Raw genomic sequence first — 19,070 nt, forward strand, 5'->3', positions numbered from 1 at the left:
GCTGGCACGTGCCTCATCCTATCTCCCTTCCTGGGCCTGATCCACCAACACGGGGCGATGCAGACTTGCGCCAGCAATTGAACTAGCACAGGTCTGAGTTGCCCCATTACAGCTGCTGGGGCTTACCTTGGGGCAAGGGGACAAATGTCCCCTTACCTTGGGGAGACCTCCTGCCTGCTAAATATCTTCATGGAATGAAGTGCAAATCATGCCAGTGCTGCCGCATCGGTGCCGGGTAATTTGCTTTGGACTGGGCTGTAATTCATGTGCTGGGATCCTGTGTAATGGTTAATGGCACAGCTCAGTAGTTCACAGGGGAAAGTGATGGTGAATGGCAGGCCTGGCTTAGCCATGAGGCCAACTGAAGCTGTAGCATCAGGCAGCAAATTGTTGTTGTTGTTGGGGGGGGGGGAATCCTTCTCTGTCCACTTTCCTGCCTCCCTGTTTTTCCTTCTCTTTCCACCGTTTAGATTGGAAAGGGAAAAGGGGGAGAGAGAGGAAGAGGAAATGTGGGAAGAAGGAGACTGCTGAAGCAAGATATCGGATAGTGAGAGGAGCACAGGCTGGCAGATCACTGAGTAAGGAGGGGAAGCATTTGGCAAACTGCCTCCAGTGTCAGGAGGTTACAGACTGGCCTTGGGGAAAGGTGCAATAAAAAAAAAAACACAGTATTGTTAGAATTATTGATAATCAGAGGGGAGGTGAAATCAAATACAGTAATGCAATATTATCTAACTAATGCAGTATGCAATTCCAGCTAATAGGGGTCTCCTTAGTGTAAGGGGATATTTGTCCCCTTACCCCACAGTAAGCCCCAGCATCCGCAGTGAGGCAACATGGACCTGTGCCAGCTCAATCGTTGCCACAAGTCCATTTTGATCTGATCTTTGATCACGAGCTGGTGCTGTCGATACCACCCCCCCTCCTGGGCCCAATCCACCCACCTTTGTGCCAGACTTACCTGCTCTGGCAGATGTCCCTTGGTGCACCGGTGCCAGGCAGGAAGACTCTGGCATTCCTGCTGGCGCTGCTAGAAGGTGTGCTCTGTGGTGTATCTTGGGTATGGCACCCCATGCTACATGCCATGGGTGCCTCATCACAGGGGCACCAGTTGCTGCTGTGAGTGTGCACATGGTCCAGTTGCTTACTGAGTCAGGAAGCGATTGTAACACGTGGACGCTCACAACAGCAGCTGAGGAAATTTTCCCAGAAGCAGCTGGGACCATTTCAGCCCAGCCCCTGCTGTGATTTCACGTGTACTCCTGTCGCTTCCCAAGTCAGGAAACCACTGGAGTGCCTGCCACCTGGGCACTTTCAGTAGAAGTTGGGACAAGTTGGCTACATTAGGCACGCAAGAAGGGGACATTATACCTCAGCCTCCTTCTGTTACCCTGCACATGCCCGATCTCGTCTGATCTCGGAAGCGAAGCAGGGTCAGGCCTGGTTAGTACTTGGATGGGAGACTGCCTGGGAATACCGGGTGCTGTAGGCTTATACCATAGTCTTTCAAGACTGAAGGTTGCCAACCAACCTTCACCCTTACTGTGCCTCCCTCTCTGCCATCTCCTGCACGGCCTGCTCCCAAGGCCACAGTGAGCGCCACCTTCCTCTGCTTCTCTAGCTATCTTGGGGCTCCATCAGCAGACTTTCACCCCACCATCTCTCATGCTTCTCAGTCTTCACCAGCCTTTCCATGCACCCCCCCCACCCTGTACCTGGATGTTCCACTCCACTTCCCCACCTCTGGATTTGAGGTTGTTTCTTGCCTCAGACCCTCACTCTCCTTCCACCACCTTGCCTTTTTATTTTTACTCACTCCCAGGCATGGGTGGGCGGAAGCATGGAAAGTCTGACTGTGCAGGAGGTAGAGGAGAGGGAGGTGTGGTCAGGGTAAAGGAGACTGAGGCATGATGCTCTCCCCTCCTCACAGTGCCTAATATAACCCTTGCTCCTTTCATTGTTGCCTTTCCTCTTACTGCCCTCCCTCCCATTCTCTGCATTACAGGTTTTCAGAATTTAAAGGGGGGATCTCTGCACCTCCTCTTCAAAGCAAACCCTCGTGCTCTGGGTTAGATATATGAGTACGTCTCTGGGTGCTCGGTTGCAAAGTGCTTTATGGCACTTTTATGACAGTGCATGCCAGCAGAGCATGTGCTCCGCCTGCGCTGGAAAGGATTAGGATTGGGCCAACAGTTCATGATACAGTTGCTAAGAGGATGCTACGGGCAGGAGGTGTGGTCTGCTGCCAGCCTGAAGAAACTAAGTGGGAGTAACCCTAGCTGTGAACGGCCTTGAATCCTTGAAGATTCTTGAAGGTTCTTGAAGATTCTTGAATTCTTGAAGATTCTTGAATCCTTGAAGATTCTCACAATGACTCTGTAAGACTCTCACAGTGCGAAAGGCAGCATAGCAATACTGTGTAATAACAATAAAATAAAAAATTGCCTTTCTTTGTTGAGCACTTCAATCCCCCCATCATCACATCTAGAAGTTGACCACACATGGGGTACAATATTACTTTGTGAGTCTCCATGGCCATGCTCTTTTTACCTGGTAGTTCACAGTACGTAATGTGGAGACACATGATGTGATGCTGAAGTTGGAACATTCCTTTGGTGATCATCAGATATGTTCCAGTTGCATGACAGGATTCAGATATAACATATCTTGAAAATAACATGCAGTTACAAAGATCTGTGGACGCTGCCCCCGTAAAATGTCTTGTTTCACATCCTACTCAGGCTGAGATGGAGTCTACTTTCTCATTCTGTGGCTTCATACCACGCTGGGAATATATGTATAAAGGAGATGTGGGCAAAGGACACTGTTCCATCATCTATGAATGTCATCATACACTTGGAAATGAAACCCTTTGTGGGAAGGAATTAGTCACTCACCCTGCCCATCTGGTTACTCTATACATATATGCTCTACCAGAGCAGTGGGATGTGGAATTGGCTCCCATAACACTTCAACGTATGAATCAGACATAGAATAGCTGCGGACCTCTGGAGGAAGGGAACTTTGGGACTTAAAAAAATAATGAGAAACTGACTCAGATCACATAAACCATTTTTATGAATGAGAAAAAAAGATTCTCACACTTTTAGCACTGGGACCCACTTTTTAGAATGAGAATCTGTGAGGACTCACGGGAAGTGATGTCATGACCAAAAGTGACATCATCAAGGAGGGAAATTTTTTAACAATCCTAGGCTGTAATCCCACCCACAGTTACCCAGGAGTCCCATTGACTATCATTGTTAAAAGCATATACATAGTAGCCTGTTCAAAGTACAGGTCTGTAACATTTCCCCAGATGCAGTCACATACCATGGCAGCATCAAGTCTAATATATTAACAATGAAATATTGAAATGAATGAAAACCCACCTGAAATTGACTCACAGCCCATCTAGTGGGTCCTGACCCACAGTTTGAGAAACACTGACATAAACATTATGATTCTACCTGTGTCTATTTTGATTTAAAGGGGACACAGTATCGTGATGCAGTAACACACATTAGGGCAAAACCTGATGTGATTAGAACCTCCTGCAAATTTTGGTTTGCTTTTTAGCAGCCTTAGGGGGTTCCTCTGAAGTTTGGGTAAGCAATGATGCTCGGTAGAGCATCACTAGGGCATCATACATGCCCTTTCCATGTGTAAATTGCCCCCCTCTCCCCAAGCTGCTAGTAACTTTGTTTAGGGCAGATAAAAAGCTACTGATCCTAAGAACATCTCATATTCCATTTAGTTTGGCCGTCTTCTCAATGACTCCTGAAGGCACGGGAACTGAACCCTGTCACCTGATCCTTCTGGATGAGTGGCAGTATCCCATTAAAAAAAAAATCCAATAAAAATTGAAGCAAAGTGCATTTCAGGGGAGGGGGTAAACTCTGTCTCACATTTTAGCTGACAATAAAATTACGGTGTTTTTCACATACATGTTTCCAGCTTACTCTTAATGAAAGTGACCGACAGAGAACTGTATTTTGATGCTTTTAACACATACCGATGGATGAAAATGAAGACAAGAACTGTAGCCATCTTCAGACTTTATAGTTACAGCAGGACAGAAGTGTGTTGATAAGCCTACCCATCCACTCCAGTGGTTGGTTTGATGAGAGACACACACTTCCCCGGGACACTGGGGGCAGAACTTTGAAGTGTGCTAGCACATGGGTAGGACATGCTAGTGAATTCCAGTGGATGATGGCTACAGTTTCTATAATGTCTGAAGAGGGCCTCTGAGTACGTGAAGAGGTCCTTTTATTCAAATGACTACAGGAGTCCAGCAATGGGGGGCAACAGCAGGAAAACTACTTAGTCCCTCCCTCTGCCACCCATGTTGTGGTCCTTCTAGAAAAGACTGTAATACAATTAAATGAGCTTGCATCAAACAAATCAAGCATTTTCATCACTAAAATTGACATATACTGGCTGTTATCTGTGATAAAGAGTCTGCCAAATTCCTATGAGTATTTTGGATAAGCATAGGTATATTTTTCCCCTCTAGATTAGATCTCAAGAGAACCCAGGGCAAAGATACAGTCATATTTTCAGCTTCTAATTTTCATTGTTAAACTTCTTTCCCAGTCCAGCCTTCCAAGCCCTTGGCTGTCTTATTTGTTTAAAAGGTGTATGTTTAAAAAGGCAAGTTTCCACAGGGTATCATTCTTCATATAATCAAGAGGGCTTTGTGTTAACTTGTGTAAGAAAGCCTGCAAGATTGCAAGTAAGTAGGATTCTTCCTCCAATGATTTCCTGCATATCCCCCCCAGTACCTTCACTGTCACCCCCTTTGAGTGGTCTCCCCTCCTCACAACTCAGAAGCAAGCTCATCTCCATTACCACACAAATGCAAACAAACCAGCCCAAACCTCCTTCCAGAATACAAATTAGGAGCAGGTAGTCCAAGGCACTGAAATAGTCAAGTTCACAATGAAAAAGATGAATAGATGAGAGACTGAAAGTGGGGTAAAGTGTTCTGCTTTTGTGATTTAAAGTGACATCTTTAATTCTTTGCCATGGCAGGCCTGTCCTTCACACACAAAATAATGATGCATCACAATTAAGACATGAAGTAGGAAAAAAAAAAAATTGCGTTGGGGGAGGGGATGAGGGAGAGTATGTGAGCATAAGTCAGAATAGGAAAGAAAAATATAACTATAATTAGAGGATTTTGTTATTCTCTGATCATCATAGAAATATCAGGCTGCGAGGAATGGCCTTAAGACTGTCATTGTTAAATATGACAATGGCTTCTCTGTAGTTTGCAAAAGGAATGATGTCATCAAAGCAGCTGGAGAAAACTGTCTATGATGATCACATCTCCTGCAATTATATCCATCTAGCTGATATGTATCTCCTCACATTACCACTGGTCTCTGTGACCAACTTGCCAATCCGTTTGTGCTGTACTATATATTAAATTCATTGCTGTTTTGAATACAGAAACTTCAATGGGGTTGAAGTTTGAGCATCATAAATTCTGCTGTCTCCGGTGCTTGGATGTATAGTGGAAAAATCCTTAGCCATCCTCTGCCTTCCCTTTGAACTGCCAGTAAGCTTTCTTGGGCATCATTCTGCAAACAAACATCTACATTGACTGTTTGTCAATTAATGTACTCAAGAGAGCATGAATTTACAGTGAAAACAAATGTCCAGAAAAATGGAAAGTGTTCCTTTCTAGCTAGTAGCCTGCCAATGACAGAATGGAAGACAGGAATCAATATCTTAACGGGAGTTGGAGAAGATCCCTAATGAAGTTGAGTTGGCTGCTGAGGGTAGAAAGCACTGCCTTCAGAGATGGCCATGTGGACATTCCGTCAGCAGCATCAACTACCTGATGATAACAGAAGTGCAGATCTATATTTATGAAAGTTTTGTCTGGTAGCAAGCCCCTTTAGATCAGAAATGCTGGCACACTGAGTAACAGGGCTGTGGGACTTAGGAAGGCTGCTTCGGATTTTATGTTTAACACATCAAAGGAAAGAAAACAATCACCTACCATTAGAACTTGAGGTGTGCTAGGGTAATATGAGGGGGGTGTCTTACTAGCCACATGCAGAGTACAAGGAGAGGGAAACACGTTCCTTGTTCCTAGAAAGTGAAACACGTTTAGTAATGCCTTGTTGGAGATTATGATTGGAAGGAAGGGGAGCTAATTTGGGTCAGTTCTTCCAGAATATAGAAATAGTAGCCTAACACCATGTCCCCAGTCAATGAAATCGAGTTCATAAAAACACACTCTTAGGGCGCAATCCTAATCCACTTTCCAGCACCAGCATAAGGGCAATGCAACTTCAAGGTGAGTAAAAAAAAAATCCCTTACTTTGAGGAGGGCTCCGTGAATGCCACCCAACTGCAGGATGAAGCACACATTCCATTGGCATAGTTATGCCAGTGCTGGAAAGTGAGTTAGGATTTGGGCCTTAAACAGATTACCCCGGCCTAGTGAACACCATGTGAGATTGGTTTAGGAGACAGATGCTGAACGCCCTGTGTTCTTTAATATAATATTTGATGGGAACTCACATATCTAACACTTGGCTTGGAATGAGAGTCAAATTTGGAGTCAATCATAATACTTAACATTTGCTTAGTGCATCCTGAGTGCTCAAAGAGCTTCACATGTGTTATCTTGGTGCAATTATATACAACAACGCTATATGGTAAGCAAGATTTATTATCCCTCATATTGCAGCTGAGAATGAGAGGGAGTGGCTTTTCTAAGGTGACCTAATACATGCATGGAAGAGGCAAGGTTAGAATCAGGCAAGTCCTTACTTGTATCTCGCGCTCATAACCACTATGCTACACAGCTCTCTATTACATGGGAGACAGGAATAAAGCTCTCCCAAGACTTTTTCTTTTTTAAAAAAGGGTTTACGGTAATTAAATTTCTTTTAAAGTGGAGTATGTACAGCCCTGGAAGTATTATACCCTTATGCATGTGGGGTGTTTGCACCTTCCCCCCCCCCCAGCAGACTGCTCTACAATGCAAAAATGTAGTCATCTAGACATTGCTGTCTTTTTATTATTCTTTGCTTTTCCAAAGCAAATACATCTGCTCTCAGAATATACTGTTTTCCCATTTATCTCAAACAGTGGTTATCAAACCCTGTCGGCCATATATGACTTTGCAAACAATGTAATCTCTCAGTTCTTCCAATTCTCTCGCTCTCTCTCTCTCTCTCTCTCTCTCTCTCTCTCTCTCTCTCACACACACACACACACACACACACACACACACACACACTTTAACCAGCTTACCTCCACTCCCCTGTGCACAATTGACAGCTTAGCTTTAGTGTGGTTGCTGCCACTTCCTTTTTTCTCATTCGTTCCTAACATGCTTGGGCAGAAGATCCTCCATCTCGGTATTATAGTACAGAAGATCATCCATCTCAGAGCTGCTTGGGGACCACAAGTGCAAGGTCTGTTGCAAACACAGAAGAATGGCTACGACTGAAGAGGGTGAGAGCTTGACCTCTGAAAAGTGGAACAGCAGCAGAAAATTTAAAAAGAAAAAAAGAGCAAACCTATTGACCAAATGAGGAAGTGATGTGAGGGAAGGACCTGTAATATTTTAGGTTGCATGTCAAGACATCACCCAGTCAATGCCAAGACTTAAAAGCATCAACTTTTTCCATACTGGTGGAATTGCAATGGTACTGCTTATTGGTGCTGGGAGCTGGTTCATATATACATGCCTGGCTGGATCAGGCCAAAAGCCCATCTAGTCCAGTCTCTATCTCACAGTGGCCCCACCAGATGCCCCAAGGAGCACAGAAGACAACAGGAATGCTGCATCCTGGTGCCCTCTCTCGCATTGCTTGATTCCTGAAATATCATGCGATGAGTTGCATGACTGAGGGTGCAATCCAAACCCCTTATGTCAGTTCTTTCCAGTACTGACATAAGGACAATGCAGCTCCGAGGTAAAGGAACAAACATTCCCTTACTTTGAGGAGGCCTCTGTGAGCAACACCCAACTGCAGGATGCAGCACATGGCCCATTGGCACCGCTATGCCAGTTCTGGAAGGTACTGACATAAGGGGTTAGGATTGCACCCTAAAGGACTCATCACAGATTTAATATAAGGCAGTTCTTTTATAGTACTCCACATTACCTCCATTACAATGCTCTTCCAAGGAATCAGTTCACCCATTCAGCTACTGGTAATCAACAAGTGTTGTACATACATATATGTTGTCAGCTTAAGCTTGTTCACACAAGCTGCTGCGTTGTTAGGTTTTAATAACAACAACTTAATTATTTAAGGACCGCACAGTTAAGTATTATTATTATTAAGAAGAATATTTATATACCATTTTCCAGCACGGAAGTAGGAACTTCCATGAGTGAATGAGCTGTCACTGTTTGAACATCCCATACAGAATTTTTACAACGCCCAATGTTTGCTCAAATACAATTCTTTTCAATGGAGTTGGTTCACTCTGCTGCAAGCCATTATGCTGAATAACCAAGTGACTGACGGCCAATCCTATCCAATTTTCCAGTGCCGGTGCAGCTGAGTCAATGGGGCGTACATTTGTTCCCTTATCTTGAGGCTGCATTGCGGCTGCACCAGTGCTGGAAAGTTGGATAGGACTGGGCCCTGAGATGCATGTGGGCCTGGCTGAAAGAGCATCAACTGTTACCCTGCACATGCCCAATCTCGTCTGATCTTGGAAGCTAAGCAGGGTCAGGCCTGGTTAGTACTTGGATGAGAGACCGCCTGGGAATACTGGGTGCTGTAGGCTTATACCATAGTCTTTCGAGACTGAAGGTTGCCAACCAAGGGTTGACTTGCATATGTGAAAGAGCCATCACAGAAATGACAACAGAAGCAAAATGTTCATATCATAGTGCGCAGTGCTTTTCTACAGAGTCAGACCAAAACTTTACCCATTCAGCTGCTGTTTCTCAAACGTACAGTAATAGAGTGTAGGAAAATCAAGTGATATACATGGAATGTGTGATTCAGGTTGTAGTGTACAATGATCCAATGCTGAGAAATCACGTACAGTATGTATGTATGAATGAGCCCTGATCACAGCTGTTGTTAAAGAACATCTGTTCTCTGGTTTCCCAGAGCTTCCTGGGCCATGTGCTCTAGCTTATCAAACCTCAGCCCTTGTTCTCTTGTGACTACAGTATCTGTGTTTAGAAGAATACCTTCACTCTAGTTTGGAAGCACAGACCTATGGTAGATTTTCCTTTTTTTTTTTCCTTCCATGATGCAATCCAATTATGTTTATTAGTTTTCAGCTTTACTGATACTTTGCCTTATCAGATGTTATCAGGCTTCTTTCTTTTTTATTTTTTTAAAATAATTTTTTATTGATACACACAAACATACACTATGAACACATACTCCACAAACAATAGAGGTTGCAGGACATCATCTACCAAATTATTTAATACATCATTCTACATTCCTAATCTGCTATTCTTCTACTTTTAACCCTCATTAACCTGAAAAATAAGGGAGAAAATTAAATGAACAAAACAAAACAAAATAGAAAATATATAATTATCTCTACATACCCTATATTATACTTATATACTATATATACTTCTTATACTTTCCAGATCATCATTTCTACCGTTCCTGTTTATATCAACCTTCTAGACTCCTTCCAATACCTAACATACAAAATATGTTTTATTAATATATGTTACTTTGTATGATATATAAAATCCTTCTTATCTACCTTTCCCTTTCTAAAACTTAAACACTTATTATTTTACCACACTAATAACCATTTTTACTATCTCTAAACTTAACATCCCCAAGTATATTTTCAATTACATATATATTTTTAACATACAAATTTAACCATTTTTACTATCATATTATCATTCCAAAGCAATCTCAAACACTTTAATTCCAATTCTAATTCTTCTAAATTAACCTATAAAATACTAACATATCTCTTATCTCAAATATAAAAATATCTACCAAATCATTACTCTATTTTGAATATCAGTTCTTCTCCTTATCTCAAATTCTGTCCACTCATCTTAATATCTTACATTTCTTCCATCTCTTTTTCCTAGTAAACTTCACATAAATCTTTCTCCACAATTGGTGCTTTAATGTCCTCTTCTTGTTACTTCCATCAAATCTAAATTCTGGCAGATCCTCTCCTTCTCTGATCCATTTCTATGCCTGTCAGCCCAATTGTTTCTTCTCCGCTCTGGTCCTTTGACATCTGAACACTTGTCTTCTGAGCTGTTCCATCAGTCTGCAACTCTATCAAAGTTCCTCTTCCAGGTTGTTGATCAATAATCTTCTCCTCCATTACGCTTTTTTCTTTTGTGTCACTCAGTTTATTTATCTTTTGACTTAAGATTTCCACACTGATCTGAATTTGTAAAAATCGAATTCCTTGCTGACAACTCAATAGAATTAAAGTTTGTAATTTTTCTTCCATAAGGTTTCCCCATTCTTCCTCCGACATTTTTCCCTTTGCAATTCTCTTTTAATCCACTAGATGTCAAAAGCAGCTCTTTTTACTGTGGAATGTGGAATGTGAAATACAAGACTAAACAAAGTCAGTTCGCCACTCAGTATCCTTCCACATATTTAAATAGTCCAAAATAATCCAAGATAAAGTCTAGTAAAATTTGTATCCAATACCAATTTGCAAAATGTGTAAAGTTATATCAATCAGATCATTGTCCATATGATATTAAAATCGCACCGTATTGTCTCAGGTTTTAAAAAAAACCCCAGTAAGTAGAGGGAATATCTCCCTTTTCTCCAGAACATTAACCCAAATCAACACAAATCAATCATTTGAAGCAGAGATTTGCATAATACAGTCAGTACTTACTTTGATCTCCCAATTTCCTTCTTTCGTAGATGGTATCACCGCAGGGCTTTTCACAGCTTAGTGGCGAATTTCACCACTTCTCCTTATCTGCCTCAAGGGCTGTGTTGCTCCCCGGCCAGGCTCTGACCTTCTCCAGACACTTTATACCAGACACTTCTCCAGACACTTTGTCAGGATGACAAAACCCCTCCTGGCTTTGTCCTCAGATTTACTTGAATAAATAAGGAGAAAAACAGACTAAATCCAAGAGCTCTGGAATCTGCTGCTCACGCACTGCTTGGCCCCGCCTCCTCCTATGGTAGTTTTCCTAAGGAGCAAGTACCAACCCAACATTTCTCCACAACTAGAACACATGCAGAAGAAAGGAATCAGGGGCATTTGCTTGTGTTTACACTGATCAGAAGCCATAAACTCTGCCCCTTTATAATGATTAAGGGCCCAATCCTATCCAGCACCAATGCAGCCACAATGCAACCCTGAGGTAAGGGAACAAATGTTCCCATACCTTGAGGAGGCCTCTGTGACTGCCTCCCCACCACAAGATGCAGTGCACACCCCATTGGCACAGCTCCACCAGCACTGGAAATACAGATAGGATTTTTTGGCCCTAACAGCCTTGTTTACAAGGAGCTCCAAAGCTCACACCCTCTCAAGCCATGATATAAGCCCCATAGATACACAAGAAGCAAGTATAATTTGGGAGCACTGAAAGGGTCTGGAGTTTATCAGGCAATGTTTTGAACAGGTTTTATTAGAAGGGTCTCTTTCCATTGTGCTTCTCACCTCTAAAGAAAGAATTAGAACTGACACTTGGCAGGTACTTATAGTATTTTGGGAGCTGGAAAGCAATTTGGCTTCCTCTTTTGGTGTGGGTGGATATCCCCCCCCCCCGGCTCCATCTTAACATGTAAGAGGTGGGCTTTCTAAACTCTTCCCAAAAGGGGACCTGTAACTGCTTGTTTTGCAATCCTAGTGGATTCTCGTTCAGCCACCTGCATACTGCATTCATACACTACCCAAACAAATAAGGGAGGACTCTCTTCTCTCTCCCTCTGTTTTATAATATCAGAGAACAATGACAAGAAGCTAAGAAATGTAGAGGTACCAGTTCATGGTTGTTAGATCTCTTTAGACCAACAACATAATCTTCAACATGTTTATCTATGTTATAAAACTTATTACTGTAACCATTATTTCATTAATGATTGGTAGGTTCTATGACATTTTAATATAATTTTTTTTATAATGTCATCTTCTATAAGACATATTTATCGAGTCTCACCTATGCCATGAGCTTAGATGGACTCTTCGCTCACAATAGGAGTGGAAACTGAACGCTTTCCACATGCGCTGCCTGCGACGCATTCTCAGCATCACCTGGCAGGACAAAGTTCCAAACAACACAGTCCTGGAACATGCTGGAATCCCTAGCATGTATGCACTGCTGAAACAGAGACGCCTGCTTTGGCTCGGTCATGTCGTGAGAATGGATGATGGCCGGATCCCAAAGGATCTCCTCTATGGAGAACCCATGCAAGGAAAGCACCCTACAGGTAGACCACAGCTGCGATACAAGGACATCTGCAAGAGGGATCTGAAGGCCTTAGGAGTTGACCGTCAGCTTCTTGTTGGACCAGACTCTCTTTGTGAGTCTGGAAAACGTGGTAGCTGCTTTACCGATGCGCCTGTTTAGCTCGGCATCGAGAGAATGAGTGTCGGAGATCGTTGAGCCAAGGTACACAAAGTCATGGACAACCTCCAGTTCATGCTCAGAGATTGTAATGCAGGGAGGTGAGTCCACATCCTGAACCATGACCTGTGTTTTCTTCAGGGTCCAACAAGAAGCTGACGGAACATACCAAGATCCAGGTCTACAGAGCTTGCGTCCTGAGTACACTTCTGTACTGCAGCGAGTCATGGACTCTTCGCCCACAACAGGAGAGGAAACTGAGCGCTTTCCACATGCGCTGCCTCCGACGCATCCTCGGCATCACCTGGCAGGACAAAGTTCCAAACAACACAGTCCTGGAACGTGCTGGAATCCCTAGCATGTATTCACTGCTGAAACAGAGACGCCTGCGTTGGCTTGGTCATGTCGTGAGAATGGATGATGGCCGGATCCCAAAGGATCTCCTCTATGGAGAACTCATGCAAGGAAAGCGCCCTACAGGTAGACCACAGCTGCGATACAAGGACATCTGCAAGAGGGATCTGAAGGCCTTAGGGATGGACCTCAACAAGTGGGAAACCCTGGCCTCTGAGCGGCCCGCTTGGAGGCAGGCTGTGCAGCATGGCCTTTCCCAGTTTGAAGAGACACTTTGCCAACAGTCTGAGGCTAAGAGGCAAAGAAGGAAGGCCCATAGCCAGGGAGACAGACCAGGGACAGACTGCACTTGCTCCCGGTGTGGAAGGGATTGTCACTCCCGGATTGGCCTTTTCAGCCACACTAGACGCTGTGCCAGAACCACCTTTCAGAGCGCGATACCATAGTCTTTCGAGACTGAAGGTTGCCAATACAATACAAGGAGTTGACCTCAACAAGTGGGAAACCCTGGCCTCTGAGCAGCCCACTTGGAGGCAGGCTGTGCAGCATGGCCTTTCCCAGTTTGAAGAGATACTTGGCCAACAGTCTGAGGCTAAGAGGCAAAGAAGGAAGGCCCATAGCCAGGGAAACAGACCAGGGACAGACTGCAGTTGCTCCCAGTGTGGAAGGGATTGTCACTCCCGAATTGGCCTTTTCAGCCACATTAGACGCTGTTCCAGAACCACCTTTCAGAGTGCGATACCATAGTCTTTCGAGACTGAAGGTTGCCAACAATTGGTTAATGCTACCTATCTGAGCTTCAACTCCTCCATCTGTAATATGGGAGCAATAACACTGATTTCCCTGGGAATGTTGTTGTAAGGATTACAGTGTGACAATGCATGTGAAGCACGTTGAACACTTGAAAGTGCCATATGGATACTAAGGATTAACTTACGATTAATGACCATGCTCAAAGTATATTTTACAAACCCAAAGCATATTTGTTTTTGCAGCTAAACAACCATTTCAGACTATGAGCCCTCTGAGACAGGGAACTATGTTCTTATTCCTTTGCTATGTCAACTGTTTTGAGAATGCTTTTGTTGAAAAGTAATATGTAGTTTACAAAATAATAATAAAACCAACAAAGAAAAGACTAGACCATACAATAAAAAACCCACTAAAATACAGATAAAAACTCATTTTTGCAAAACACATTCCTAACCACCCCCTCCATAGACCGGTTTTCGCCTGATAGACCAAACTCGGGACCACCGGATGCTGAAAAACCATTCTCCGGCACGAACAGAGCTTACTGTTCCACAGAGCAGCCTATGATTTCCCCTAAACTTCATTCCAGTCAGCTGTGTCTGCCTGAAAATCCAGGTGCAGAGCCTGCTGGGGCAACAGGCAATGTTGCCCAGTGCAAAGTTTAGGGGAAATTGGAGGCACAGACACAAGGCTGCCCTGTGGAACAGGAAACTCCGTTTGTGTCGGGGAATGGTTTTAATAGATGTTGGATCCAGCCCTCTGCCTGGGATTTGGTGTCCCCTGTGATAGATTAATGGCCCAGTCTAATACCCCAACAGCGTATGCTATACAGTCATGCTGCTGGTGCACACGCTGAATGTTATGGGGTGGGGTGGGGTGGGGGTCACCAAAGGACCTAAGAGAAGTAAAGTAAACATATTGTTAGCTTTCTGTATGCCCCTGGCCATCAATGAGTCTTCCTGGTCCTCCACCAGCTATTAACTAGCATAAATCCGACGCCATAAGAGGACTTGTGGCATAAAGCCAATGCCATAAGAGGCAGTGTATCAAAAGATCTGCTGCCATAAGCCCATTATCGTAGTAATTATCAACCTTTGTCATCTCATGGCACACTGAGAAGGTGTAAAATTGTCAAGGCACACTATCAGTTTTTGCTGTTGTTGCTGTTTGTTTTAACAACTGACAAGGCATAGTGCACTGCTAGCCAGGGGATCACATCCTCCAGTGGCCCTACTAATATATGACCCTCCCCCAAACTCCTGTGATATGCCTGCAAGCTATTCATGGCTCACCAATATGTAAATAGTAATACAGGTGAAGAAGATAAATTGTGACTCTTTAAAGAGCTTTATGTCCAATGAACATCTCAGACCAAGTCCTCAAATGTTCTTGAATTTGAATATGCTCAATATAGCTGGAAAAAAAACCTGATTTCTTGCCACTTTTGCAACATTCATGTCCTACAGACCTTAAATAAGGTTGGCAAAGAGGACCTAGTAAAGAGTGCATTCTTTGTTGGCATGTAAAGTTTCAGACCCAAAGGCTCATGTTTTGAAACTACATGAGAACACAGATAACAATTTTCAAGAGGTTTTCACTTGATTTTTACCTTACACAGACAAATATTAAGACAGAATAGAAATACAATAATGAAGTTGAAAGGGGAGAACAAATGGAAAAGAACAGAATTTCTTGAACGATTAAGGTTGCAATCCTACAGATACTTTCCAGGGAGTAATTCCCATTTAATATGAGACTTACCTCTGAGCAGACATGCATAGGATTGTGCTGTATGAAACTTATATTGACAGCTATAAGTATTTCATGTAGGCCTTGAATTCTGCTTGTCAACATTTGCACAATATCAAACGGAAACCATTTTTTTATTGTTCCATTTGCAAATGTGTATTCTTGCACAGCATTTATTACACATTGGTATTGTGGACTGGCTTGGGAGCTGTTGGACAAAAAGTAACAGGGAACCATTTATTCTTAATATCACACACATACGCACAAAAATGTTTAAAGCCTTGAGTCCCTTCGGGGAGAAAGGTGGGGTAAAAATAAAGTTATTATTATTATTTAAAATTCTCTTATTTTATTATTGCCATCTGGCTGGTATTGGCCTGTCCTGGAAGCTCTCTCTCTCTCTCTCTCTCTCTCTCTCTCTCTCTCTCTCTCTCTCTCTCCTCACAAGATGTTTTGCCTATGTAATTGTTATAAAGCTTCAGGGCTCACTGCTCTTACTTGTTGTGAATATTCATTTCCTTTTTAGACACACTTTTGTGCTTCTGGCTCCCTAGACTTTTTGTCTCTTCCTTTCAACTGATCTGTGTCAGCTCAGATGGTTCCTGGGAGGTATTGCCATGTCTAGGAGGCAAGGCACCTTTTTTTCTTCTTTTATGGACCCCAAATACCCTCAGGCGATGAAAAAATTAAGTGGACAAAATTCTTGTCATCTTCAGCAGACCATCAACCCATATTAAGCATTTGCTTTAAGCATGTCTGAAATAAGAAAAGAAGCACACACTGCTTTGAAAGAAGCTTTTTTTTCCTCTTAGGGATTCCCTTGGTGCTTATAGAATGATGATTTTTTTTCAGATAAATGCTCAAAGGAAGCTTCACATCAACAAAGAATATTTCAGAACATATACACTGGAATTCCAGAAAGAAGCAACAACTATTACTAACTATAACCCTTCTAGTTTGCAACAAGCAGCAAAAGAGGCCATACAGAGAACCAAATACAATGAAATAATAAAACACAGCTGCAGTTCTCAAAGTAGACATCAAACAACATAGCAACTTAAAAGCACGGTATCACTATTCTTATCCTGACTATGACACTGGGCCAGTTCAGATGTTACTTCCAATCTGGAACTGAGCCCACATGAGAATGGATGTATGTGCCCATGCTGCATTCAAATACTCACTTCCTTGTCAGTTTCCCTGCTCATCCAAATTGACCTTCTATGCACTCTGATAAACCTACCTTATTGCACATGACAAGCAATTTCTCTAAAGCCTACAGCAGTGTTTCTCAAACTGTGGGTCAGGTCCCACTAGGTGGGTCACAAACCAATTTCAGGTGGGTCCCTATTCATTTCAATATTTTATTTTTAATATATTGGACTTGATGTGAATGTAGACCAGCAATTTTCAACCTTTTTGTCTCACATTGACAAGGCACACCATCAGTTTTTTTTTTGACAATTGTCAAGGCGCATCAATTACCAGCAGGGGCAATCATCCCCTAGTGGCCCTACTAACAAATGACTCTCCCCTAAACTCTTGCAGCACACCTGTAGACCATCCGTGGCACACCAGTGTTGAAAATGGCTGGTGTACACAATATTGAGTGAAATGAACCAATGATCTGAATTGGTTCAAGATTGCTGTGTATGGGGATGAAATAAGAAAGCCCTTCATCTCCAGCTGATCTCCAAGGGATAGGAGACAATATTAATATTACAAATCAGGACTTGGAGAAAACTGATCTTGTGGGTGAACCTACAGTGTGATTCAACAAGTCTACTTTTCATTTAAATGCCACTGGAATCTTTGCAGAAGAGCACCCTGACTATTATAGCAACAACAGACACAATCTGCGTCCCAGTGCCCTCCCCAGCATCTGGCAATCAGAGACGGCCTGCCTCTAAAACCAAGAGCTTGCACATACCTACTATGACTTGTAACCTGTAATGAACTTTTCCTCCAGAAATTTGTCCAATCCCCTCTTAAAGGCATCCAGGCACGATGCTATCACTACTTCCTGTGGCAAAGAGTTCCTCAAACTAATTACACCTGGGTAAAGAAATCTTTTCTTCTGTCTGTCCTAACTTTCCCAACACTCAGCTTTCATGGATGTCCCCTGGTTCTGGTGTTATGTGAGAGGGAAAAGAGTGTCTCTCTATCTACTCTGTCCATCCCCTGCATGATTTTGTATGTCTCAATCATGTCCGCCCTCAGGCGCTTCTTTTCTAGACTGAAGAGGCCCAAACATTGTAGCCTTTCCTCATAGGGAAGGTGTCCCAGCCCAGTAATCATTTTGATTGCTCTCTTTTGCACCTTTTCCATCTCCACTATATCCTTTTTGAGATGTAGCGACCAGAACTGAACGCAATACTCCAGGTGTGGCCTTACCATCGATTTGTACAACAGCATTACAATATTAGTTGTCTTATTCTCAATGCCTTTCCTAATGATCCCAAGCATGGAATTAGCCCTCATCACTGCCGCCACACATTGGGTCGACACTTTAATCAAGCTGTCCACAAGGACCCCAAGATCTCTCTCCTGATCTGTCTCAGACAGCTCAGAACCCATTAACCTATATCAGTGGTTTTTGAGCTTTTCCGGCCCACAGCTCCCCTGATCCTTGTGGCCATTGGCCACGGCTCCCCATTACATCACCTCACCTCAGTTACCCCCAAAATGGGAATGAAGGTGTTATACACTAGAACAAAAAAACAGCTGCCAGCACTCTGAGGCTACAATCCTAATCACACTTACCTGAGAGTAAGCCCCATTGAACAAAATAGGACTTACTTCTGAGTAGACCTGGTTAGTATTGTGCCCTGAGTTTGTTAGCAGCACACCTGGAGGGTTTTGCAAAGGGATGTTTTTTCTTTCTTGTGGGGGGGGGGGGGAAGAAGTGTTGAATTTGCTGGGGGAGGGGAAGACTTTGTTTTGAGTGTATCTGCTAATTGCAAACTGATGTGAAACAGAGACCCAGAGACTGTTTGGCTGCAATCCTAATTTCACTTTCCTGGAGTATGTCCCATTGAACACAATAGAACTTACTTTTGCGTAGACCTAGCTAGGATTGTGCGTTTTATCTTATAATAGCAGCCAACATGAGAAGTACCCCCCCCCGGAGGCAGGAGGAAAAAGGGGGATGGTTGAAAAGGAATGGGCATTTTTATTTTTTAATCAATTTTTGGAGACAAAGCCATCAAGAGTGGCTTTTTTCTCTTTTTCGAAGGGAGAGGAAAAAGAGAAAGTAGCAAAGCAGGGAGGCAGCACAAGGAGCAGAGCAGCTAGGGCCACCTCTCTCCCGCAGATGCCTTAAGACACCCCTGGAGGCTAGCCACACACCCCTAGGGAGGCCTGATGCACAGATTGAATACCTCAAGCCTATATGTAAAGTTTTGATTCTTTTGATTATATGCCAAAGAGTCACCTGTGGCTTCCAGCTGCAGTTTGGCACCCCTGGCCTAGATGGACTGCCTGATCCAGCAAGGTATCATGGATTCCAGAATTTAAATCAGGCAGAGCCAACCTTAGGAGTAATGGGGCTCAATTAGAATTTTTTACATGGCCACAGGTTCACAGTCTGTACAATCTTAGACATATAAATAAAATTTAGTATAGACTTTATATTTCTATGCTAGAATGTAAAGCAATCACAGTGTATGCTTAA

At 43.1% G+C, this 19,070-nt stretch overlaps 1 pseudogene; it reads left to right on the forward strand.

Annotated features, from left to right (window-relative positions):
* The first annotated feature begins 1,375 nt into the window (after positions 1-1,375).
* On the forward strand, positions 1,376-1,492 carry LOC136647282 (5S ribosomal RNA; annotated as a pseudogene).
* Positions 1,493-19,070: the final 17,578 nt, after the last annotated feature.

The sequence above is a fragment of the Tiliqua scincoides genome, chromosome 3, assembly GCF_035046505.1.
Source record: "Tiliqua scincoides isolate rTilSci1 chromosome 3, rTilSci1.hap2, whole genome shotgun sequence".
NCBI classification, from domain to species: domain Eukaryota; kingdom Metazoa; phylum Chordata; class Lepidosauria; order Squamata; family Scincidae; genus Tiliqua; species Tiliqua scincoides.